We start from the raw sequence: 26,978 nt of genomic DNA, 5'->3' as shown, positions 1-26,978 counted from the left end.
GTATCTCAAATCACATGCACCCAAATGGATGACCACAGGAAGAACATCCTTAGTACAAAAAGACAAGAGTAAGGGAAATATAGCCAGTAACTACAGGCCTATCACCTGCCTACCAATAATGTGGAAGTTACTAACAGGTATCATCAGTGAAAGGCTATACAATTACCTAGAGGAGACAAACACCATCCCCCACCAACAGAAAGGCTGCAGAAGGAAGTGTAGGGGCACAAAAGACCAGCTCCTGATAGACAAAATGGTAATGAAGAACAGTAGGAGAAGGAAAACAAACCTAAGCATGGCATGGATAGACTATAAGAAAGCCTTCGATATGATACCACACACATGGCTAATAGAATGCCTGAAAATATATGGGGCAGAGGAAAACACCATCAGCTTCCTCAAAAATACAATGCGCAACTGGAATACAATACTTACAAGCTCTGGAATAAGACTAGCAGAGGTTAATATCAGGAGAGGGATCTTCCAGGGCGACTCACTGTCCCCACTACTCTTCGTAGTAGCCATGATTCCTATGACAAAAGTACTACAGAAGATGGATGCCGGGTACCAACTCAAGAAAAGAGGCAACAGAATCAACCATCTGATGTTCATGGACGACATCAAGCTGTATGGTAAGAGCATCAAGGAAATAGATACCCTAATCCAGACTGTAAGGATTGTATCTGGGGACATCAGGATGGAGTTTGGAATAGAAAAATGCGCCTTACTCAACATACAAAAAGGCAAAGTAACGAGAACTGAAGGGATAAAGCTACCAGATGGGAGCAACATCAAACACATAGATGAGACAGGATACAAATACCTGGGAATAATGGAAGGAGGGGATATAAAACACCAAGAGATGAAGGACACGATCAGGAAAGAATATATGCAGAGACTCAAGGCGATACTCAAGTCAAAACTCAACGCCGGAAATATGATAAAAGCCATAAACACATGGGCAGTGCCAGTAATCAGATACAGCGCAGGAATAGTGGAATGGACGAAGGCAGAACTCCGCAGCATAGATCAGAAAACCAGGAAACATATGACAATACACAAAGCACTACACCCAAGAGCAAATACGGACAGACTATACATAACACGAAAGGAAGGAGGGAGAGGACTACTAAGTATAGAGGACTGCATCAACACCGAGAACAGAGCACTGGGGCAATATCTGAAACCAGTGAAGACGAGTGGCTAAAGAGTGCATGGGGAATGAAGGACTAATAAAAGTAGACGAAGACCCAGAAATATACAAAGACAGGAGAATGACAGACAGAACAGAGGACTGGCACAACAAACCAATGCACGGACAATACATGAGACAGACTAAAGAACTAGCCAGCGATGACACATGGCAATGGCTACAGAGGGGAGAGCTAAAGAAGGAAACTGAAGGAATGATAACAGCGGCACAAGATCAGGCCCTAAGAACCAGATATGTTCAAAGAACGATAGATGGAAATAACATCTCTCCCATATGTAGGAAGTGCAATACGAAAAATGAAACCATAAACAACATAGCAAAGCGAATGCCCGGCACTTGCACAGAACCAGTACAAAAAGAGCATGATTCAGTGGCAAAAGCCCTCCACTGGAGCCCGTGCAAGAAACATCAGCTACCTTGCAGTAATAAGTGGTACGAGCACCAACCTGAGGGAGTGATAGAAAACGATCAGGCAAAGATCCTCTGGGACTATGGTATCAGGACGGATAGGGTGATACGTGCAAACAGACCAGACGTGACGTTGAATGACAAAGTCAAGAAGAAAGTATCACTCATTGATGTCGCAATACCATGGGACACCAGAGTTGAAGAGAAAGAGAGGGAAAAAATGGATAAGTATCAAAATCTGAAAATAGAAATAAGAAGGATATGGGATATGCCAGTGGAAATCGTACCCATAATCATAGGAGCACTAGGCACGATCCCAAGATCCCTGAAAAGGAATCTAGAAAAACTAGAGGCTGAAGTAGCTCCGGGCCTCATGCAGAAGAGTGTGATCCTAGAAACGGCACACATAGTAAGAAAAGTGATGGACTCCTAAGGAGGCAGGATGCAACCCGGAGCCCCACACTATAAATACCACCCAGTCGAATTGGAGGACTGTGATAGAGCAAAAAAAAAAAAATTAAAAAAAATAAAAAAATAATAATAATAATAATAAATGTAATTTGTTGCATCTCTCTATGATGACTAGAATTGTTGTTCTTTTAAAAAAAAAATAGTGTCGTTCGTTTGTGTTGGTAAGGACTGTCCTCGGTCTCTACTAGTTCTCCTACTGTCTTGCAGTAATGACTACACTCACGGACCACCTTAAATTAAGGTCCGTGCTGGCATAAGGCTAGCTTAATCAGAACCAACCAATAAAGCTATCGCTATACTGCAACCATTTATTATTTTATAAGGAACACATTCAAAAGAAGCAAGTCTCAAATGCAATTGAATTGAAAAGTAGGCTTCCAGAGATAATGAGATAGAACTAAGCTACAAGCAAGTAAATATTTGCATACAAAAAACAGCAACATTCTTGATAGTCGGAAAAAATGTCACTGCTTACTTTAAACTAACATTATCATCCCTCGTAAACTTATGAGCAACAACATTATAATGATGCCGTTCGGAAGACTATATTACAGTTTTACGGTAAAAAGAGCAAATGATATTGCGGTTTTGGGCAGTCACCCGGCAGTGTAACATTGCGAGGTGTCCATAATATGGAAGCAGATGTTCTGCGAAGCAAGTAATGAACACAGACCTTGGACGGTCATGGGAGGCCACTCTCAGTTCAGGCCCAAGAATCAAAACTGATTCTTGGGGCACTGACGCTAAAGGCGTTGGTGAAAGTTCCCTGTTGAAACATAGGGAGATGGGCATAACAGGATTTCTTCTGGTGGTGGTTTAACCTATCATTCTGATGGATAGAATTCACCAATTCAAGCAGCCTTGTTAAATAAACCAGTATCCTGAGAGTGCGCTAATATTAAGTTTGGGGAACCGTGCCTCCATATTGATGAAACTGGTATTGATACCATATCTATTTAGATACAGCTAGAAAGCCTCATATGATTAACAATTGATAATACAATCTTAAGTACTGTGATAAAGTTAAAGTTTAAGCTTAACACCAAATATTAGTTCAGGCTAGTAATGTGTAGAGAGGGATAACTGCCACAAAATTAGAATCATGAGCATAATGTATTCTACTTTTTTTTTCCTGCACCAATAAACATGTGAACGGCAAGTGCTAGAAATAGCAGAGGTCTCAGAACACTAGGCAGCGGTCTCATTATTATAGTTCCTTAAAAGAAAACCTATATCTTCAGTGGGTAACGCGCGATGTGGCTAAATAATTATTTAATGACTAAAATAGGCTCTATACTTACTCAAATACTACAATTATTAATACAGTAAAATAGGCGATCCTAAGAATGGCTATTGTTATTATATGGAACCTACTTGGCTTATTAATTCTTTCTATTAATTCAAAATGGTGTCTAGACTTTTGCCATCACATTTACTCATGTAAGCCCTGAATCTGAAAGGGAGTTATATAATGTAATCCCTAAAGTTTCAGGTAAAATTCGTAGCTATGAATCTTTAATAAGAGTAAGTTTATAACCCACGATATCACGTTACCTTAACGTGCGTGAGTTTGAATCTTAATAGGAAAATAGGTTTCCTAATTTAATTCATGTACGGATTTAATGTTTGCAGAAATAAGCTCCTCCAAAATGGGTGTGAGGAAATCAACAAGTTAGGATGTCGATGTTATTGTTATTAAATTTAAAACATCAACAATAACAAAAAATCAGTTGTTCTTTATTTTTTGCTATTGTCATTCAAGCTAATCTCATAGTAAATAAGTTAATGGAACCAGTAACAGTTATAGTGATGTACTGAAAGTCAAACAGTGCATAGCATGCAGCTTTTATAGTTTTGTTTTTGTCTCTCCCAGGCCGTTAGTATGACTGTATGAGTCACCTACTTTAATTCAGAAAAAAAGGTTTTCTTAAATAGAATTTTTTTTCCTTATTTCCGTCTCATAAAAAAGAGTACAGTTTACATTTTACTTTTACATGTGATTGATATTATGCAAATTATATATATACAAATAAGTAAGTAAATAAACCTTTTAAGCATCTCAAATTTTCATTCCTCTTACATCTACTTTGATTTTCATTCGTTGCACATAAACTGAAGTTGTTACGAATTTAATGATACTAAATCAAATGGCTTTAAAAGTGACATGAACTTGTTAAAGTAAAACTTACTACTGAAGTTTTACTTCGAAATGCTAACCTTATAATTAAAATAAAGCGCCTAGAATAGATGAGATTATACAACTTATGTACTCTAATGGCTAAAATAATATACATTTTTCCTTGAAATTAATGTAATTTATTGTACTGAAAAGTTGTACTTGAAAATTCGTCAAGTCAACATTTCTAACGTTGTTGGCGGGACGAACTTGACAAGGTAAACACAAACGGGATTTTGGTATTTCTTTTACTTTAGAATCATGCTTATTTGGGAGATGGAAACTTTTGACCTATTTTTGTGTCAATTGCTAGGAAAATTAAAAATAGCTGGACAGTAAAGCTTGAAAAGTTATAAGGATCCCCTATGTCTTGCGAAGCCACTGAAATTTAAAAGGTACTACTAGCCTAGGTACCTATCCCAGGCTTGTACCTAGCTAGGTATTCTAATGTGAAATTGAATACCTACTAGGCTAACAAAGAACCAACCAGTCAGTACTAGGTACTGTAGTATTGAAAATAAATAAAAGTAAAAATGAACGTGTTTTTTAGTCATTGCTAGGCGCTAACCCAACTAGGTAGTTTTCCAGATGGATAAGGAATTTGGGTATTCTCCCAAACTAGAGTGCCTCGGGTTTTACTAGGTACCCTACTGGGTATAGCTAGGTAGTACCTAGGTAGGTTGTACGACCTAGCCTACTACCTATATAGGTATCTACCGATAATTAAACCGTTAATTATAATTTGAATTCTGTCGAAAAACCCAATTTCATTCAGCAATGGGGTATATTTTGTACAATATCCGTGGTAAGCAGTTACAACTCCTAATCTACCTAGCTTATGACTCCAAATAGGGTACCTACCTACCTAGCTTACCTAGTACCCAACTACTACTAGTATAGTAGGTAAACGTGGAATACGATTTATACCTAAACTTCAACTTAGGTAGGCCAGAAAGGTAAAACTGAAGACTACTGCCGCACCTTTCTGATTCAGTACTAGGGTAAACAACCGCGTGGACTGGCCAACTCACCAACTACCAAGGCTAGGCCACCCTCCGAAAAAGTATTTTTGGAGCACTTACAGATTGGCGGGCCCACTCGACCGCCGACCGAAATCGGCGGAAGAATACCAAAACCAATATGGCGGCGATACCAAAACAACAACAAACAAAGTAGGGAGTGACTACATATCAGCGACGATCAATTTATGTGTGCTGTCAGTAAGGCCGTGGCGGAACGGCGCTTCGCGCCTTATCCGCATATTTAAAAATTCTTGGCAGGCGCGGCATGTTCTGGCAAGAGGTAATGTTGCGCTGCGCGCGCTAACCACAGGGGTTACAGTAAGGCTACTTACCGTGGCGGATGGATTTGGGTGTCGCGATACCAAAACAACAACAAACAAAGTAGGGAGCAACTGGCTCGGTAAAGTGTAAACAACCCGTATTTTTAACATGTCCTGACACTGGAGATGGTCATCAGTCATGAGTTGGTGGTGAGAGGAGCTCAAGACCTCTACTCTCCTTTCGAAGTAAGTATTTTCTCCAAAGTTAGAAATTAAGGCCATATATTTTATGATTTAAACAGAGGGTAATGAAAAGGGTGGCCAACGTAGTGCCCACACCACCAAAACGCCTTCGAAATTTTTACTTAGGGTAGAACACCACGGCAGGCCAACCCTCATCACGGTGGACGGTTCTTATTCACTCGATATTTAATTGGTGAAACAATAATACAATTGCAACTCTAAGCATACCATTTAAAAGACTGAAGTTTCGTCAACATAATGTGATATATGAAAGCCCCATACGAACTAAAATAAGCATGTGAGCTCTTCGTAAAATGTTTTCAAGGCAGTTTTGAAATCCAATATGGCGGCTACGTTTTGTATGGAAGGTTCTCATCAGTGACGGTCACCATCTTTCCCCAGCCTTCCTAGCACTCATTTGAACAATGTTAGCGTATATAGGGTAAAACATCACAGCAGGCCAAACAGGCCACCTACATTCAACGCTTGCCACCCTCCGAAAAAGTACATTATAACGCGTCCTGACACCGGAGATGGGCATCAGTCGCGACTTGTTGTTGGTGTGAAACGGAGCTAAAGACCTCTACTCTCCTTTCGAAGTAAGTATTTTCTCCAAAGTTAGAAATTAAGGCCAAATTTTAAGATTTAAACAGAGGGTAGTGAAAAGGGTGGCTACGGCAGTGGAAATCTCACCAAAACGCTTTAGAAATTTTTACTTACAACTAAAAATGTTTCGAAGATTGACGCCATCTTGATGTTTACGGAGTTGCTTGTGTCAACAAACTTCCCATTTCCTGTGCTAAATCTGCACACCACTTGTACCCATAGACGCTGGGGCACTTTCATCACAACAATCGTAAACCAACCTCTTACCAGCACTTATTCAAGGGGACTACGGCATTCTTTGCGGCGTTTTGCGCTCTTCAATTGTTTATCAGTGTTGTCAATTGGTATGTGTTTACCCTCCAAACTAGGTATAAGACTTACACAAAACCGGGGAAATAAGTGAAATTAGCGTATCTATTTGTATTATATATACGTACATATTACAGCAATTTTATCATTACTGCATTACTATGACAACTAGAATTCATTGAAACAGTTTGTAAATGCATCGGCGTATGTGTGACGCTCCACTAGATTGGCAACGATGAGTCATTTTTCCTCACGTCGTCTGCTCGTAAGATACATCCGAAACATTTGTAATTTTTGGGTTAATTTGGTTGCAAAAAGGGATAATAGACATGAATTAAATAAACATTTTGAAGTAAAGTTAAACTAAATATTGAGTAAAGTAAACAATTAAGGGAATAAAGCTTTGCATCTCATAATCAGTGTTGTCGTCTGCTGCTCGTAACTGTGTTTGCGGAGTGAGTGCTTAGGAACCAGGAACCACAGCGTGGTTCAAGTGCACTGTGGAGTGAATTAAGACCAAAATGTGTAATTTTTATTGTAGTGTGCGTTACCGAACAATTATAGAGCCGTGATTTCCACGAGCGGCAGGATACTAAATTCAAATTTAGCGCGTCGGCGTCGCCAACACTGGTGGTGATGACGTCATCTCCCTCCACTCGCGGGAGAACCAGGTACAACTGCCGCAGGTGAATCCAATTCTTTTCCTGCCGGCGTCCGGTGAACATCGGTGGTCGGTGCGGTTGGATGACTTTGCTTCGCTTTTTTTTTTCTTTTTTTTTGGTGGAATTGATCTTCGGAATTGGTGAAGTACTCTTTTTTGGCGTTGTTGTTATTTTGCTTTTATTTAGGCGTTGCCATGTCGGATTCTAGTCCGTCGGGAGTTAGGTTTTGCATCTCAGGATGTAAAACTAGATTATCCAAGTTAGAATATGATTCTCACACTAAATGTGTTAAGTGTAGGGGACAGGTTTGTTCAGCAGATCGAAACATGTAACGAGTGTAGTGATTGGACTGATTCTCAATGGAAGTTTTTTAGTTCATACTCGGAGAAATTAGCTAAAGACAGAATTAGAAAAGCAGCGCTTAGGGAAGTAGACTTAGCTCTGCTTCGTCTTGCGATGCATCTGTTCCTTCTGTTTCTCCTCAAATTGTTATGTCTCCTTTAACTACACCTCCTATTCCTCCTACTAATCCCACTTCTCCGGCTTCCCGTGTAGTTTCTTCCGACACCATTGCCAGTCTGGAATCGAGGTTAGATCAGAAATTTTCGGTACTAGCGAATACGGTTTTGCAACTTGGTAATTCAGTTAAGACGTTTTGGAGAAAGCGGCCTCAGGTAAGAGTGTATTGAGGGTGCGTCTGTCTGTCCTGACACGTCTCCTAGACAAAGGTCACTGTCCAGCTCCCCCGCACCGGGGAGAAGACATACCGGAAGTCCAAGGGAGTCGATCGGGATTTGCCCACAGACAGGCGCCTCTCTTGTTGAGCCTGTTGCGCCTCAACAGGGCTCGGTTAAGCGTTGGAAAGGTGTTGCGGTCAGACGCCTTTCGAATGATTCAAGCGATTCGTCTCCGGTCGCGCGGCGCTCTTGGCGAGATTCGCCCGTTTCGCGTCCCACCCTTAAAGAGGCGTTCAGGCGCCGATTCTTCGCCTCCTCCAGTCAAGCGGTATAAGGAGCCTGAGAGTAGGGTTGCGCCGCGGCCGTTAGCGGCTCGTTCGTCGCCTCAATCTGTGCCTTTTTCGGCTCCATCTACTAGTAGAGATTGTGGTTTTAGCGCTGTAGCTAGCAGTTCTAAGGGTGTTTCTTTAGGCGCTTTTTCGTCTGTTACGCCTGATGCGCCTGTTTCGCCTCGAATTTCGGCGGCTCCGAGCGAGGCGCAAGTAGTTTTTCCGCCTCCTGCTGAACATTTAGGCTCTTCCAAGCCTTCGTTAACTGTTTTTGATTCGTCTCTGGCGCCTTTGCGCAAGCAGTTAGAGATGTTAACCAACTGGATGAATGAGTCCAAGGGTGGTTCGAAACCTTCAGATCCGGCTTGTAGTTCCGTCTACTTCTTCGGCGTATCGGAGAATGAAGAAGAAGTAGAGGAGGAGGATTCACATCACCTCTCGTGTTATTCACGTCTCCTTAGATTTCTTCTGGTATCTTATCCAGATTATTTTGAGAAAGCGGCTCCGCGCTCCCCAACTTCGACTTTTTTGATGAGGAGGAAAACTTCACCCTCTCCTCCCAAAACTTGTTCTATCTAAAGCGGTTAGACATTCGTTGAAAGAGACGGAGAAATGGATGTCTATGAAAAGAGACTTAGGGAAGGCTCTTTTTTGCTTACCCTCCCTCTAAGTTTGCTTCGTAAGAGGTATAGGTTTTATGTAACTGGGAAGCTCCTTCTCTGGGAGTTTCTGCCTCCTCCCAGGGAGACTTCTCCAGTTTAATCGACCTCCTCTAGAAGATCTGCTTTCCGCCGCAGCGAAAGTTTTCTTTACAGCGCCTGAGTTGGACCACGTTGTAAAGAATCAATTTAAACTTTTGGAAGTCTTTAGCTTCCTTGATTGGACTATTGGCGCTTTAGCGGCCAAGATCGAAGACTGTCCTTCTCTTTCCCAGGAGTTAGCGGAGGATTGGATTGGTGTTCTGTCCTGTGCGGGACAAATCCATTAGGGATGGATGTGATGAGTTAGCTTCGCTCATCGCCTTTTGGTACCCTTAAGAAAAGGCAACTTTGGTGCGCGCTTTGCGGCTCGCGCGTCCTTTGCTTCTAAAAGGGTTACGTCCCAACAGAAGTCTGCTCTCTTGTTTGCTCCTTTTGTGAAAGATAACCTCTTTCCAGACGATGTAGTGTTGTCAATTCGTCTGCGCTAGATAAGAAATCTACTTCGGATTTACTGGCACAGTCTACTAAGAGACCTAAAGCTCCTGTGGAGACTGTTCCTTCGGTTTCTCCTCTGGCCCAAGCGCCTTTTCGAGGGAGAAAACCAAGCGCTTCTTTCGGCCGAAATCGAATTTGTCGACCTCAGTCTAAGGCCTCGGCCAAGGTTAACAAACCTTCCAAATGAAAGCTCGGTTCTTCATGCACCAGTGGGAGCCAGGCTGGCTCTGTTTTGGGAGGAATGGGAAAACAGAGGAGCAGAAGCCTGGGTAGTGCAAGTACTCAAGTTCGGCTATCGTATTTCCTCCTCGTTTCACCTCCCTCGCTCTCACCTGTGCCAATTCATTCCAGGCATACTCTCCGGGCTCAGACAAATTTCTGGCGCTAGCCGCAGAAGTGGAAGCGCTGTTCTCAAAGAAGCGATAGAACAGATAGAAGGGGATTTTCCTCCAGGCTTTTACAATCGCCTTTTTGTAGTTCCCAAGTCATCAGGGGGCTGGAGGAGGCCGGTTGTTTTTGGAATGTGAGCGCCCTGAACTTGCATGTCCAGAAAACAAAATTTCATATGGAGACCACTCGGGTCGGTTCTGGAGTCCATCAGACAGGGGATGGATGTTCTCTCTGACATGCAAGACGCTTATTTCACATTCCGATACATCGCGAATCTCGGAAGTACCTGAGGTTCATGTTCGAAGGCAAGGTGTTTCAATTCGGGCGCTTTGCTTCGGACTAGCGACTCCGCTCCTCAAGTTTTCACCAGGGTTCTATCCCCGATAGGAAGCTGGCTACACATTATTATGGAGTAAGAATCTCCCTCTATCTGGACGTATTGGGCTTCTCCGGTCGGAATCAGAGAGTCGGTGCATGAAGGACCTTGGAACAACTCTGGATCTTGCAGAAAGTTAGGAATTCTGTCACAACGAAGTCCCAGTTGGTTCCATCTCAGAAGCATCCTTTATTTGGGGATGATTCTGAATGCTCAAGTTTTTCGGGCTTTTTCTGTCCCTGAAGAGGGTTCAAGGCTGTCTGGAGACAGTTTCAGGAGTTCTTGGACAAAAAGGTAAGTTCTGCCAATCAGTGGATGAGGCTCCTGGGCAAATTGACGTCAGTGGAGAAATTTGTGACGTTGGGAGACTGCACATGAGACCTCTGCAGTTTTCCTGAGAGCCTCTTGGTGCAGGAAGACACAACAGACTCGATTACCTTTCCTGTCACAGATCAAATAAAAGAGGACCTAAGGTGGTGCTCTCTCGAGCAAGGTTGGAAGAAGGGTTAGATTTACGACCCATCCTCCCGAACCTACAGTTCTTTCCGACGCATCGGACACAGGTTGGGGAGCCCTACTGGGAAATCAACGGACTTCAGGAGCTTGGTCGGAGAAGGAGCAGAAGTTCCACATAAATGTAAAGGAACTGTTAGCAATTTTCTTAGGGCTCAGACAGTTTCGGAGCTTAGTAGAAGGGCCGAGTAGTGGCAGTGCATTCCGACAATCCACGGCTCTCTCGTACGTGCGGAAACAGGGGGGGACTCAGTCTTTCTCTCTGTACGAAGTAGCCAAGGATCTCCTCCTGTGGTCAAACGAAGCGAAGGTTCAGCTAGTCCCGAGATTTGTTCCGGGAAAGATGAACGTCCTGGCGGACGAGTTAAGTCGTCAACAGCAAGTGTTACCTCTGGAGTGGACTTTGGACACAAGATTTGTCAGAAACTTTGGCGCCTTTGGGGACGACCGTCAATAGACCTGTTCGCGACATCGAGGAACAACCGTCTTCCTCTCTTTTGTTCTCCAGTCCCAGATCCTCTAGCTTGGTCGGTGGACGCAATGCTGTTGGATTGGTCGGGTCTGGAAGCTTATGCATTCCCTCCGTTCGGTCTAATAAGAGAGGTGCTGAACAAGTTCATGTCGCACAGCAATGTAACGCTAACGTTAATCGCTCCCTTTTGGCCAGGAAAGAGTGGTTCCCGGACCTTCTCCAGTTGTTAGTAGACTTCCCCAGACTTCTTCCTCCAGAAGTGGCTTCTCAAACAACCTCACTTCAAGAGGTTCCACCAAAACTTGTCCGCTCTAGCTCTGACAGGGTTCAGACTGTCCGGAATCTTGTCAGAGCGAAAGGATTTTCAAGAAGAGCTGCAGAAGCTATCGCTCGTTGTAGGAGAGAGTCTTCTAACAAACTCTATCAAGGGAAGTGGAGAATCTTCAGAGAGTGGTGTAGAAGTGCTAAAGTCTCTACTTCTGAGACCTCTTTAACAGAAATAGCAGATTTTCTTCTATTCTTAGGAACTCTAAGAAACTGGCTCCTTCGAACGATCAGAGGATATAGAGCCATGCTCTCTCTTCGGTTTTTCGACATCGAGGTTTGGATATTTTCCTCCAATTCAGATCTGTCGGACCTCATTAGGTCTTTCGAAACCACTAAGCTCCCGCAAGATACAGTGGCTTGGAACTTAGATGTGGTGCTTAAGTTCCTCATGGGGCCACCGTTTGAGCCTTTGAAGTCGGCTTCACTCAGGAACTTGACTAAGAAGGCACTCTTTCTTATTGCACTAGCTTCTGGCTAAGCGTGTCAGCGAATTGCACGCTATAGACAAAAGAGTCGGTTTCTCTCAAGGCAATGCTGTATTTTCGGTATCTTTGACCTTTCTAGCCAAAAATGAGAATCCTTCTAATCCTTGGCCGAGGAGTTATGTGGTAAGGAACTTATCTGATTTGGTTGGACATGAGGAGGAAGAAAGGCTCTTATGTCCAGTCAGGGCTATAAGCAGTCTGTTTGCCACTAAGGGTATCAGAGGACAATCTTCTAAGCTCTGGACCTCGGTTCAAAATCCCTCTCGTCCTCTTTCTAAGAAATGCTATATCGTTCTTTATTGAGAGCTTATCAGGGAAGCTCACTCGCAGTCCGAGAACGACAATCTTTCGTTCTGAGAGTTAAAGCTCACGAGGTTAGAGCAGTGGCAACTTCTTTAGCATTCAGAAAGAATTTATCTTTAGCTTCGATTCTTCAGAGCACGTTCTGGAGATCGAATTCGGTTTTTTTTGCGAGTCATTATCTCAAAGAGATAGAAAAACGGTTTTCGAGAATTGTAAAACGTTAGGTCCGGTGGCGGTTTCTGGCATGGTGTTGGGAGAAACGGCACAGGGGTCGTCACCTCTATGCTAACTTTTCACCTTGAATAGGTTGTCGAGTTAAAGGAAGCTGGGGGGTATTCAGAGTACCTGGGATACTCACAGTCTGTTAGGTCAGATTTTACAATGGTTGGGTATATATGTTTTTAAATCGTGTTGGTGACAAATGTTTTGTATGATTGAATTTCTGGTCTTAGCCCATGGCAAGGGCAATCTTTGTTGTTACTATCCTCCGTCAGTCAGCCTTGACTCGCTTGAACTACGGAAGGATTCCACTCCTGTAGAGGCTAACTTTGGGCAAATTCCAATTCCTCTACAATAGTAAGAAGAGCACCGACCAGAGGCAGTAACAGTCTGCTGTAGCTCTCTTACAAGGTAAGGTACAACAGACACCTTGAGTGTTTACTGGTATTGCAATAAATGTACCATTTAAAATACTAGTGGTCCACTGAATCCCACCTCCCACCCTCCCAATGGTGTAATCAGCTTCTATAATTGTTCGGTAAGACACTACAATAAAAATGAAATTTTCATTATTAAAATGAAGTTTTTATTGTATACTTACCGAACAATTATGATTATACCCCCCTCCTCCCCTTAGGTGGACGGACGGGCAGAAAGAATTGGATTCACCTGGGCAGTTGTACCTGGTTCTCCCGCGAGTGGAGGGAGATGACGTCATCACCACCAGTGTTGGCGACGCCGACGCGCTAAATTTGAATTTAGTATCCTGCCGCTCGTGGAAATCACGGCTCTATAATTGTTCGGTAAGTATACAATAAAACTTCATTTTAATAATGAAAATTTCATAATTACAATCAATTAAGCACTGTGGAGTTTCAGTTGTGATGGCAGTAAGGATAAAAACCACAGATTACGAGGTAAGAATGAATTCAGTTCCAACCATAACCCCGGGAATAACAAGTTTCATACTTTCACTAATATAGGCAACAAAATGTTGTTTTATTGTGCTGATTACAACTGCAATCTTGAGTAAGATCAATAAACGTTACATATATACGCTAACATTGTTCAAATGAGTGCTGGGAAGGCTGGGGAAAGATGGTGGCTGTCACTGATGAGAACCTTCCATGCACATTGGATTTCAAAACTGCCTTGAAAACATATTTTACGAAGAGCTCACATGCTTATTTTAGTTCATATGGGGCTTTCATATATCACATTATGTTGACAAAACTTCAGTCTTTTAAATGGTATGCTTAGAGTTGCAATTGTATTCTTGTTTCACCAATTAAATATCGAGTGAATAAGACCCGTCCACCGTGATGAGATTTGGCCTGCCGTGGTGTTCTACCCTATGTAACGTTTATTGATCTTACTCAAGATTGCAGTTGTAATCAGCACAATAAAACAACATTTTGTTGCCTATATTAGTGAAAGTATGAAACTTGTTATTCCCGGGGTTATGGTTGGAACTGAATTCATTCTTACCTTGTAATCGGTGGTTTTTATCCTTACTGCCATCACAACTGAAACTCCACAGTGCTTATTTGATTGTAATTATACACATTTTGGTCTTAATTCACTCCACAGTGCACTTGAACCACGCTGTGATTCCTGGTTCCTAAGCACTCACTCCGCAAACACAGTTACGAGCAGCAGACGACAACACTGATTATGAGAGATGCAAAGCTTTATTCCCTAATTGTTTACTTTACTCAATATTTAGTTTAACTTACTTCAAAATGTTTATTTAATTCATGTCTATTATCCCTTTTTTGCAACCAAATTAACCCCTAAAAATTACAAATGTTTCGGATGTATACTTACGAGCAGACGACGTGAGGAAAAATGACTCATCGTTGCCAATCTAGTGGAGCGTCACACATACGCCGATGCATTTACAAACTGTTTCAATGAATTCTAGTTGTCATAGTAATGCAGTAATGATAAAATTGCTGTAATATGTACGTATATAATACAAATAGATACGCTAATTTCACTTATTTCCCCGGTTTTGTGTAAGTCTTATACCTAGTTTGGAGGGTAAACACATACCAATTGACAACACTGATAAACAATTGAAGAGCGCAAAACGCCGCAAAGAATGCCGTAGTCCCTTGATAAGTGCTGGTAAGAGTTGGTTTACGATTGTTGTGATTAAAGTGCCCCAGCGTCTATGGGTACAAGTGGTGTGCAGATTTAGCACAGGGAAATGGGAAAGTTTGTTGACACAAGCGACTCCGTAAAACATCAAGATGGCGTCAATCTTCGAAACATTTTTAGTTTGTAAGTAAAAATTTCTAAAGCGTTTTGGTGAGATTTCCACTGCCGTAGCCACCCTTTTCACTACCCTCTGTTTAAATCTTAAAATTTGGCCTTAATTTCTAACTTTGGAGAAAATACTTACTTCGAAAGGAGAGTAGAGGTCTTTAGCTCCGTTTCTCACCAACAACAAGTCGCGACTGATGCCCATCTCCGGTGTCAGGACGCGTTATAATGTACTTTTTCGGAGGGTGGCAAGCGTTGATTGTAGGTGGCCTGTTTGGCCTGCTGTGATGTTTTACCCTACAACTCGAAATATTTAAAAGATAGACGCAATCTCAATGTTTGTGGAGTCGCTTGTGTCAATAAACTTCCCATTTCCTGTGCTAAATCCGCACACCACTTGTACCCATAGACACTGGGGCACTTTCATCACAACAATCTTACACCCAACCTCTAACCACGGCATTCTTTGCCGCGTTTTGCGCTCTTCAGTTATTTATTAGTGTTGTCAATTGGTAGGTGTATGTTTACCTTCCAAACTGGGTATAAGACTTACACTAAACCAGGTATATAAGTGTAATTAGCATATCTATTTGTAGTATATATACATATTACAGGAATTTTATTATTACTGCATTCTAATATGACAACTAGAATTCATGGAAACAGTTTGTAAATGCATCGGCGTATGTGTGAAGCTCCACTAGATTGGCGACGATGAGTCATTTTTCCTTGCGTCGTCTGCTCGTAAGTCTACATCCGAAATATATGTAATTTTACTGGGTTAATTTGGTTGCAAAAAATAGATAATGGACATGAATTAAATTAACAATTTGAAGTAGGAAGTTAACCTAAATAATGAGTAAAGTAAACAATTAAGGGAATAAAGCTTTGCACCTCATAAACAGTGTCGTCGTCTGCTGCTCGTAATTGTGTTTGTGGAGCGAGTGCTTAGGAACCAGGTACAGCAACGTGGTTCAAGTGCAATTTGGAGTGGATTAAGACCAAAATGTGTGTAATTACAATCAAATAACCACTGTGGAGTTTCAGTTGTGATGGCAGTAAGAATAAATCCACCGATTACAAGGTAAAAATGAATTCAGTTCAAACCATGACCCTGGGAATAAAAAGTTTCGTACTTTCACTAATATAGGCAACAAAATGTTGTTTTATTGTGCTGATTACATCTGCAATCTTGAGTATGATCAATAAACGTTATATGTATACGCTAACATTGTTCAAATGAGTGCTGGGAAGGATGGTGGATTGTTTGTGGTTAGACCAGCCAGCCACACGATTGCCGCCATATTGGATTTCAAAACTGCCTTGAAAACATATTTTACGAGGAGCGTCACATGCTTATTTTAGTTCGTATTGGGCTCTCATATATCACATTATGTTGACAAAACTTCAATCTTTTGATTGGTATGCTTAAAGTTGTAATTGTATTCTTGTTTCACCAATTAAATATCGAGTGAATAAGGCCTGGCCAGCGTGATGACGATGGATCATCCGTGATTGTTTACCCTAGTGGCTAGGGTAAAGCACTGCTGTGCGACCACCTGTACGGTTATGCAGTCACTTTTCCAAAGAATAACTTTAGCACTTCCAGTATCCTGAATGAAACGTCAGTCACAAGCCAACCTCGGTGGAAATAACACCTTGACACCTCTACTTTCCTCTCGAAGTGTTTTCTCCCAAGTTAGAAATTAAGGCCATAATTTCCAATTAAACAGAAGTTAATTTAAGTCTAGCCATGCGCAGTGCTAACTTACTGCCATGACACTTCAAATTTTTACTTAAAACACCTAACTAACATATAGAAGACTGAAGCCATCTCAATGTTTGCGAAGTCACTTGTGTAAACTAACGTCCCATTTCTTGTGCTAAATGTGCATACCACTTGTACCCATAGACACTGAGACACTTTCATCATAACAATCTTAAACGACGAAGGTGTTTATGCTTGCGACCGGGGAAACGTGGTGATTTGTTGGGGAATAAGAAGAAGAGTACGCTAAATAAAATTTGAATAATTAGTTAATCACCAGAATATGGTTATGAATTGCATATATTTAGGTATTATGTACAGTGGTACCTCGACATACGAGTTTAATTCGTTCCAGAACCGAGCTCGTAAGTCAATCGGCTCGTATCTCAAACGAATTTCTCCCATTTAAAATAACTGAATTCAATTTAATCAGTTCCGGACCTATGAAAAATCCCCAAACCATTGTAAATTATGAATAAAGATATGTTTTTAAATAACAAATAAACATGTATAATTAACAAATACATAACAAAATATGAAATAAAGAAATAAAAGAGTTACTGTATTTAGCATAATAGTCTTACTTTGGAGACAGAGTGCGGCTAACGAAGGTGAACGGCGAGGAGGAGGGAGGGGGAAGGGATGTAGGCACTCTAGACACGTACGTAAACGGCGCTTTTTTAGAACTTAAAACTATTTTCGTAACTTTAAAACTAAAACTACACTTTCCTTATTTCAAATGAAAGAAAAAACTTAAAACAATGCACTTAACTTTAAACTTAAACTAAGCTTAACATTTATGTAAATTTAATTATCACTTGTTTTTTCCTTCTTGGCTGCACTTTCTGTACTTTCACTCGCAGCTCTTTTCAATAAAAATTTATCCAAAGAACTTTGCTTTTGCCTGCCTTTCAAAATGCTTCGAAAATGTGACAAACAAGTGTCATTAAAAAGTGCTTTAGTTCTATCGACATCATCCTCTTCTTCCTGTCACCATTGCCCTTAGCACTCACTTTCTTCGGCCCCATGATAACACACAAAAAAGTTCAGTAATCATGCAAAAATCAAGCAAAAGAGAGTACAGCGCACAAGATACACTTTGATTCAAGCGGGTAACACGTGCGAGTGAGCGAGAGATGCTCTCGGATGATGCTCGACCCTGCGCGCCAACTAGCGGGACGCTCCGGAAACATGGCTCGTATCTCGGATTTGGGCTCGTATCTTGAACGAAAATATGGCCCGAGCTCCGGCTCGTATCTCAAAAAACTTGTATATTAGGCTGCTTGTATCTCGAGGTACCACTGTATTCATGATGATTCATTTGAAAATATTCGGTTTTGTAAAAGTAACCAGGTTCTTGACACAAATTTTATCGGTTTTGCTGTGAACATTAGCTACGTTGTTGTTTGCGCTTTCCTATTTTTTTTATCAGTGATGCCAATTGTTTTGTGTGTACCCTCCAAACTTGGGATAAGTCTTACCCAAAACCGTAGAAATAAGTGAATGTAGCGACACAAAACCGTAGAAATACGTGAATGTAGCTACACCAAACCGTAGAAATAAGTGAATGTAGCGTATCTATTTGTAATATATATACATAAATATTAGAACAATTTTATCATTATTGCTTTACTATGATATCTAGAATTCATGGAAACAGTTTGTAAAGGCATTGGCATATGTGTCAAGTTCCACTAAATTGGCAACTATGACTTGCCATTCCTAGCACACATTAAAGGTTGTATTTGCTTCAGCCATACAATTATTAAAAATTAAAAGCAAATTATTTCAGCCATACAATTATTAAAAATACAAGAACCGAGTCAAAATAGTGATATAGACTTAAATAAATGAAAAGTGCTAGCAAAAAAGTACAAATTTTTTTCTAAAAAACAATTCACTAAACCGTCGTCTGCTCAATGCGTGGATTCTGGCTGCCAGATGTACAACAAGGCTGAAAAATTATTCCTGCCATGGCTTTGCTGTAAGCAAACTCTCACGTATTTAAAGTGGAATTTGGAGTGAATTAAGAATGAAATTTGTATAATTACAATCAAATAAGCACTGTGGAGTTTCAGTTGTGATGGCAATAAGGATAAAACCACTGACTACATGGTAAAAATTCATTTCAGTTTAAAACATGACCCCAGGAATAAGCTAATCCTAAAAAGGTAAAACTACAACAGCTGCACAGCCGGGTTCCTGCAAGTCTTTCAGATCAGTTGTGGAATCACCTAAGGGCCTAGGATGACCCTTGTTGACCACAAGCCAAGTTCTATCCAGATCTGTTGGGTCTGTTGGGTTTTGTGTACCCTGAGAGATAACCCCATAGAAGAGATTATGTTTGCAAACAAATGAAGCATATCTGGCACATGTGCAAGATGTTGGTAGGCAAAAGCGAACATGGCAGACGACGCTCTCACCTAATTCAACTTTCTCATGTAAATAAAATAAATATTAATTTGCTTTCCATTAAGGTTTAGAATCCAGTAGTTTCAAACAACTTTCACATGAAGGCAAGCTGTCTGTGTCACTGCACCCCTAATAGTAATGGAATGGTCTGAAATTCATTTGTCCTTTATCTCTATACATTTTCTGTGACTCCCAACTGTTGCTCCTGTGAAGTCTATTGTTAATTTTTACTCTAAAAACATGGAATTATAATTTTATGTATTTATTGTTGGTATATGGGCTAAAATAAGTGAATGTATATAGGAATGTGTTAGAGTAATAAAAATGTTTATTTTTTTATGTAGTGAAATACGTAGTGTGCATTTTGAGCCATCTTCCAAAACGATGTCTGCGAAAATATGTAAATTGAATATTTCAATAGAAAAATGCTTTTATGCTCTAATATATTGCACAAGATTATATTATTTCTTAAAGATCAACTTCTAATTGAAAGATAGGAGAAATTAGATACGTATAGATTAAAACTTCTGTCCATGTGTTGGTAGTGGCGGGAAAATATTATTGGAACATTGCTTTCGGCAGTGGTTAGGAGACGAACTTTTAATGGTAGTGTAGACGTGACGGTATTATTGTGTAGGTCTTTTGAACTTAGTAATAATATTACCCATTTCTTGAGCATGTGCCCTACCTTATACCTCCTGAGCAATTTAGGGCAGGTTATGAAGTGCTCTGTCCCACTGCTCTCTTTCATCTTAATTCTCTTTAAGCCTTGCATGAGTTAGACAGTTAGTGGTTGCCAGGATACTAGGCTTCCCTTTCCCTATTTGTGCATCCTACAACAACACATGACTGAACCATTGTTTAGAAATAAGGCACAGATTAACTTGAATGGTCAGCGTTCGTCTGATATAGTGGTGAAATGGAAAGGCTTTTTGCCCAACAGCGGTGTTATTATTTGGAAAAGATGTGTTGATGATGTCGCATTGATAGCTACTATGGTCCTCTCCGCTTTGGCGTCCCCATCTATTGAGTCCTATCTGGTAGCTCTTTGAGTCATTCTCTCAAGGCTTGGCTGGAGATGTCAAGTATCATTCAGCATTCCAAAGCAGCTATGCACCAAGGCAAATTTACCATATATGTTCTGATAGGGTTTGTAACTAGCTAGTATCCCTCTTCAACATATCACTGATATTCATGTATGTCTTTGTAAAGACAAGCTCATTTGAGTCCTTGGAATAAGGACCATCTCTCAGCCCTTTCTGAGGTCTTTCACCAGTCATCCTTTTTTGGGATGACTGCTCATGAAAAGCTTTGAGTAGTCTTGGCACCCTGCAAACTCATGTTTTCACAGCGAGATGAAACTCATGCTCTTAATGAGGTTAGAATAAAGTTAAGTACTATATCTTAGTTTTTGTACAAGTTACTTAACCCAGCAGATATATACTTAGCTATAGACTCGGTCGTCCCGACAGAATTTCAAAACTCGCGGCACACGCGACAGGTAGGTCAGGTGATCCACCATTCCCGCCGCTGGGTGGCGGGGTCTGGAACTATTCCCGTTTTCTAAGCCCATAATTTCTCTGTAGCGTTGAACGAACAACACCTATTGTTCGTTCCTCCATCTTGGATTTCAACTCGTTTGCCGAGAATTTGGATTGGTTTTTGGTGACGTATTCTGTTTTTTCTCTGGCTTGGCATATGCTTATTGTGGACTGTTTTTCGACTTTGGTTTGACTACTCTTTCACGATGTCTGACGCTAAGGCTTCACCTATGTTTAGAGTTTGCAGTAGGGAAGATTGTAAGGTTAGGCTGCCTAAATCGGCATTAGATCCTCATAGTATTTGCGCTAAATGCAGGGAGAATGAATGTTCTTTTATTAACACCTGTGTTGAATGCGAGAACCTTACGGAGCTTGAATGGAAGGAATTATCATCATATGTTAGGAAGCTTGAGAGAGATAGAGTGAGAAAGGCTTCAGCTAGGTCATCTAGTAGATCTTGCTCCTTAGAACAAGAGATTAACTCTCCTTTCTAACAATTTTCCCCTCTTAGCCTCAGCTGCTTCTCCCTGTTCTGAATCCAAAGATTCTTCGTCAGAGAGGGAAAATGTAAAAGCGTTCAATTAAGAAACTTCAAGCTCAGGCTACGAGCTCTCTAAACCAAGGTAAGAGTGGTGATAGTGACTTTTGCAGTGTCCCCAGTGCAGTGGAGGGGGCGTCTGACCGGTTCCTCATTGCTCCTAGGCCTAGACGCTTCCAAACTCCAGGACCAGGGGAGGAGGAATGTCGAAAGCCGCAGGGAGGATGCAGAACATCCCCAACGGTCAGGCGTCCTTCGGCAGATCCTGTGTTAAGTCCAGGCTGCCTCGGATTGCCGCAGAAAAGGCGTCCTAAAGGAGTGTTTTTTCGGCCTCAGACTCTTCCTCTCCTAAACGAGGATGGAGTTCGGCCTCTCTTTCGCGCCCTTTGAAGAGAGCCTGGAGGCGCCTAAAGGAGACGCGGCTGACTCCAGCCCAGAGCGTTTTCCCGAGGATTGGCCTTCGGGACCTAAGAAGACTAGACAAGAGGAGCCTTCTCTTCAGGATCCTACGAAGAAGTTTTTGGTTAATCTGCAAGAGCAGTTAGCTTCTCTCGTAGGCTCTTTTGCTAAGGACTCTACAAGGAGGAAGGATGTCTCGTCCCCTGTTAAGAGTTCCGCTAAGCGCCCCGCTTCGTATAGGAGAGAACCCTCACGATCTCCAGGGCGTTTATCGCCTTCGTCGAGAGACTCGTCTTGATAGGAGTTGTTCTCCTGAGAGAAGAGCCCTTTCGCCCTATAGGCTGTCTTCCCCGAAGCGCCCTCTGAGACGTCGCGAATCGAGCAGAAGTCTCGATCGGTTTAGGTGCAAGGAACCGGAAAACCGATTTAGGTATCAGGATCCCTTGGGTCTGCAGGACCAGGAGCCAGACAGGCGCAAAGAGGCAGCAAGACGCAAGAAAAAAAGGGGCGTCAAGAGCCTCTTAGAACACAGGATTCAGGACGTCAGGATTCTGCTAGAAGGCAGGAATCAGGACGCCATGAGTCAGGGCGCCAGGAGTCAGGGCGCCAGGAGTCAGGGGCGCCAGGAGTCAGGGCGCCAGGAGTTAGGACGCCCAGAAGGCAGGACGCCAGGAGTACGTTAGGCGTCAAGTGTTAGGGCGCCAAGAGCCTGTTAAGCGTCAGGAATCAGGACGCGGGGATCTTTTCAAGCGCCACCCTGAATCAGGACGCCAGGAGGCCATAGCAAGCGCCAACGAACCTGACGAACCTAGACAACAAGAGTCTAGTAGGCGCAAGAGTGTTTCCGACAGGCAGGGAGACCTCACTCTTCGTATAGAAGTGCTAATGTTCCGTGCTCCCCTTCTCGGGAAAGGAGTTCTTCTCCCAACCCGGGAAGCGCCAGATCACTCCAAAACGATCTCCTTCTGTGGATCAGTTGGACCAGTATCGGAAGACGAAGAGCCAGTAGATGTAGCAGTTTCTGACTACAAGAGACTTTCTCTTTTGCTGCTAAAAAGGAGTTCGGAGACTCCCTTCATCTGCGGACCCTCTTCACCAGGATCGTGATGTCCAGCACTAAAGCTCTCAAGTCGTCTTCCTTCGTCAAGATGCGCCCCGCTCTTTTTTTTATGTATGAAAAAGGCATTAAAGACTTTTTCAGAGTGGTTGGACTTCCAGAAGGGAAGCGGGCAAGACAGTTTTTCTTTCTTGCCTGCCCTCCTTCCAAGTTAACAGGCAAACAGGAAGGTGGTACGAGACCAAAGAACCTATGGGGTTAGGTCTGCCTTCTTCCGCAGATGCGGATTTTGCTTCCTTAGTGGACTCTTCTAGGAGGAAGTCGTTGCTGTCTGCTAAGCGACTTGGGGCATGTGTGAGCTAGACCACCTTCTAAAGGGCCTCTTTAAAACCCTAGAAGTCTTCAACTTTATGGACTGGGCTTTGGGGAAAGGAGCGTTAGCGAAGAGAGCTCAGGACACTGACTTTGTTTCCATGGAGGAACTTTCGAGCGTCCTGGCTTGCCTGGACAGAGCGGTCATGGACGGTTCTGTGGAAGTTGCCTCTCTTTTGGAACGGGAGTATTAAAGAAGAGATCTGTCTTTAGCTCTTTTCTTAGCAAGAGCAGTATCACCTTTGCAAAGGACATCTCTTCTTTTTGCACCGTTATCCCCGCACCTTTTTCCACAAGAGACTGTTAGAGAGGTTTCTAAATCTCTTACGGAGAAGGCAACTCAGGGATCTCCTCACGCACTCAGAACCAAGAAGTTTAGGCCGGCAGTGCCTATAGAGAAAAAAGAGAGACCCTCTTTTGTTCAGCCCTTTCGAGGTGCCTCCTCTTCTAGAGCCCCTCTTAGAGGTCGCACAGACCAGAGAGAAGGAGTAGACCATCTAGAAGGTCCTTCGGGAAGTCTAGATGAGCAGGAAGTCCTCCAGACGAAAGTAGGCGCCAGGCTACTCCACTTTGCCAAAGTCTGGGCGCAGAAGGGAGCGGACTCCTGGTCCCTCTCTATCCTGAAAAAAGGATACTTGATCCCCTTCAGGGAAAAATCCTCCCTTGACGACAACTCCAAGGGAGTTGACCGCAAGATACTCGGATCCGGTCCGAAAGCTTGCTATGTTGCAAGCAGTGGAACAGATGATTTCCAAGGAAGCGGTAGAACTGGTTCAAGATCTCCAGTCTCCAGGATTCTACAAATCGGCTATTCCTGGTACCGAAAGCATCGGGGGGATGGAGACGGTTCTAGACGTCAGTGCCCTGAATTTCTTTGTATTGAAGAAGAAATTTTCAATGGAGACGTCTTCCTCTGTTCTATCTGCTCTTCGTCAGGGGACTGGATGGTGTCCCTGGGACCTTCAGGATGCGTATTTCCATGTGCCAATTCATCCGGCAGCAAGGAAGTATCTGAGGTTCATGTTCCAAGGGAAAGTTGTTCCAGTTCCGAGCGATGTGCTTCGGACTTTCGACTGCCCCTCAAGTCTTTAACGGACATCATGAAGGAATGTAGCTTATTGGCTACATCTGGAAGGGATCAGGATCTCGTTATATCTGGACGATTGGCTAATAAGAGCCCAATCGGAGAAAAAATGTCTGGAGGACTATTAGTTACTCTAAAGTTGACAAAGTCCTTAGGACTTTTAGTAAATCACGAGAAATCCATGCTGACTCCCCAGCAGAATATTGTCTATCTGGGGATTCAGATGGATTCTCGGGATTTTCTAGCGTATCCTTCGCAGGAAAGGACAGAACGCTGCTTAGAAAAGGTGTCAGTCTTCTTAAGGAAAGAACATTGTTCCGCGAGGGAATGGATGAGCTTACTGGGGACCCTCTCCTCGATGGAACAGTTCGTTTCCTTAGGAGACTTCACCTACGACCCCTTCAATTTTATCTGAAGGAGAAGTGGGATTGGAAGTCCAACAATCTAGGAGATACATTTCCAATCTCGAAAGGGATCAAGGAGAATATATCCGTTGGTGGTTAGATCCACAGAAACTAAGCAAGGGAATCTCCCTTCGCTTACAGAACCCTCGCCTAGCGTTGTTTGCAGCAGGCACCATGCAGATTCAGTGGGGAGCGGGACCCTAGGTTCGCAAGAAGTGTCAGGCACTTGGGAAGGAGAACAAGTGTCCTGGCACATAAACAAGAAAGAGCTAACAGCCATTCATCTAGCTTTGGTTCATTTCGAGGAAACAGGTCTCAGGTCTGGGGATTCAGATTCACTCGGACAACACAACAGCCCTCGCTTATATAAAGACAAGGGGGGACGCATTCCTTTTCCCTGTACGAATCAGCAAAGGATCTGCTGATTTGGGCACAGGAAAGGAAGATCTCTCTCTCACAAGGTTTGTGCAGGGAGAGAAAAATGTCCGGGCAGATCTGTTAAGCAGAAAAGAACAAGTCCTACCCACACGGAATGGACTCTCAATCCTCAGATTTGCCAACAACTTTGGCATCTGTGGGGAAGGCCCAATATAGACCTGTTCGCGACCAACAAGAATTCACAGATTAGAAACCTATTGCTCCCCGATCTCGGATCCTCAAGCAGTAGCAGTAGACAGCTTTCTGCTAGATTGGACGGGCTTGGACGCATACGCCTTCCCATCCTTTCAAGATAGTAGGAGAAGTATTGAGGAAGTTCGCTTGCCTCGGAAGGAACAAGAATGACCCTCATCGCTCCCTTCTGGCCGGCTCTCGATTGGTTCACAGAGGTGCTGGAGTGGTTAGTGGACCTTTCCAAGATCGCTTCCACTAAGGAACGATCTTCTCAAAACAACCCCAATTCGACAGGTTTCACAAAAACCTCCCCGCTCTAAGTCTGACCGCCTTCAGACTGTCGAAGGACTTGTCAGAGCAAGGGGCTTTTCACGAGAAGTGGCGAAGGCTATTGCAAGAGCCAGAAGAGTCTCCACTTCTAAAGTATATCAGTCGAAGTGGGAGTTGTTTAGAAGATGGTGTAAGGGAAAGAAAATATCCTCCTCCAGTACCTCTGTAACTGAAATCGCAGATTTTCTCCTATATTTTTGAGAAAAGACTGTAACCTGGCAGTTTCAACAGTGAAGGGTTGACAGAAGTATGCTGGCCTCAGTTTTTCGACATAGAGGAATAGATCTGACGAATAATAAAGATCTTCATGACCTTATAAGGTCTTTTGAGACCACGAAAGAACATGTAATCAAGAAGCCTAGCTGGAACTTGGATGTGGTCCTCAAGTTCCTAATGTCGGAAAAATTTGTACCGTCTCACGCAGCTCGTTTAGAGACTTAACGAGAAAGTCATTATTCCTTTTTTGCGTTAGCAACAGCCAAGAGAATTAGCGAGTTGCAAGCTTTGGAAGGTAAAGTGGGGTTTAAGAATGGATTCAGCGATTTGCTCCTTTAAACCATTTTTTCTAGCGAAAAATGAAAATCCCTCAAAGCCTTGGCCAAGAAGCTTTGAGATAAAAAGGACTATCTTCATTAACAGGGAGAGAACTAGAAAGGACTTTGTGTCCAGTCAGGGCACTCAAGTTCTACCTGGAGAAGAAGAAGTTGCTGAAAGGTACAGAAGAAAGTCTTTGGTGCTCTGTAAGAGATCCGAAAAAGAGCGATTTCTAAGAACGCCCTTACATACTTCATAAAAGATGTAATAAGGGAAGCTCACTTAAGTGCGAAGAAGAGCATCTCAAGTTTCTCAGAGTGAGAGCTCCATGAAGTGAGAGCCATAGCTACGTCTATGGCATTTCACAAAACATGGTCGCTTCAGGCTCTTATAGAGTCGACATTTGGAGATGTAATTCGGTGTTCGCCTCGAATTACCTAAGAGACCGTTAAAATTTAGTACGCAAAAGTGCTTTGCTCTGGGAGCGTATGTTTCGGCGAAATTCAGTGCTGGGAGAAGGGGCTGAGGCTAATCCTTCCTATTTAGTTTAAGGCTTAATGTACTGGTGTTTGTGGTTGTTTTTATTGGTTAATTGTCAGAGGGAATAGGGACCCTCTTACAAGTCATAGATTGTAACAATACTAACATGGTCAGGTGATTCGGGAGGATTGGCTTCAGTGCTCTTTGTGATTTGTTTAATAACCTTAACTCTGTCATGTAATGAGGGCGAGTCTCCAATTGATATGACAAAAGGTCAAGGCTCTACCATGTAAGTGGGTCAGCCCCATTGGTACGATCCAGTATAGGCTCTGTGCGTAAGCGGGCTAGCCCCCATTGACACGATCCAAAGAGTTATTCAACATAGGTTCATTCCTCGTTGAAACTCGTGAGGCAAGCAGACTCATCGACAGTAGTCATGAAGTCTTCAGCCCAATAAGGTAGGAACTATGGATTATGTTATCCAAGAACATAGGTTGTTTTTTTTTTTTTTTTTTTTTTTTT

At 42.6% G+C, this 26,978-nt stretch overlaps 1 protein-coding gene across 2 annotated transcripts in view; it reads left to right on the top strand.

Annotated features, from left to right (window-relative positions):
* Positions 1–4,445: 4,445 nt before the first annotated feature.
* LOC135219371 (uncharacterized) overlaps positions 4,446–26,978 on the top strand; it is a 217,926-nt gene continuing 195,393 nt past the window's right edge. For both annotated transcript variants that reach the window (XM_064256087.1, XM_064256086.1), the window contains exon 1: positions 4,446–4,486. The gene's annotated coding sequence lies outside the window, so the exon portion shown is untranslated. The remainder of the gene's footprint in view (positions 4,487–26,978) is intronic.

The sequence above is a fragment of the Macrobrachium nipponense genome, chromosome 1, assembly GCF_015104395.2.
Source record: "Macrobrachium nipponense isolate FS-2020 chromosome 1, ASM1510439v2, whole genome shotgun sequence".
In the NCBI taxonomy this organism is placed as follows: Eukaryota; Metazoa; Arthropoda; class Malacostraca; order Decapoda; family Palaemonidae; genus Macrobrachium; species Macrobrachium nipponense.
This window is presented reverse-complemented; position numbering and strand designations above follow the sequence as displayed.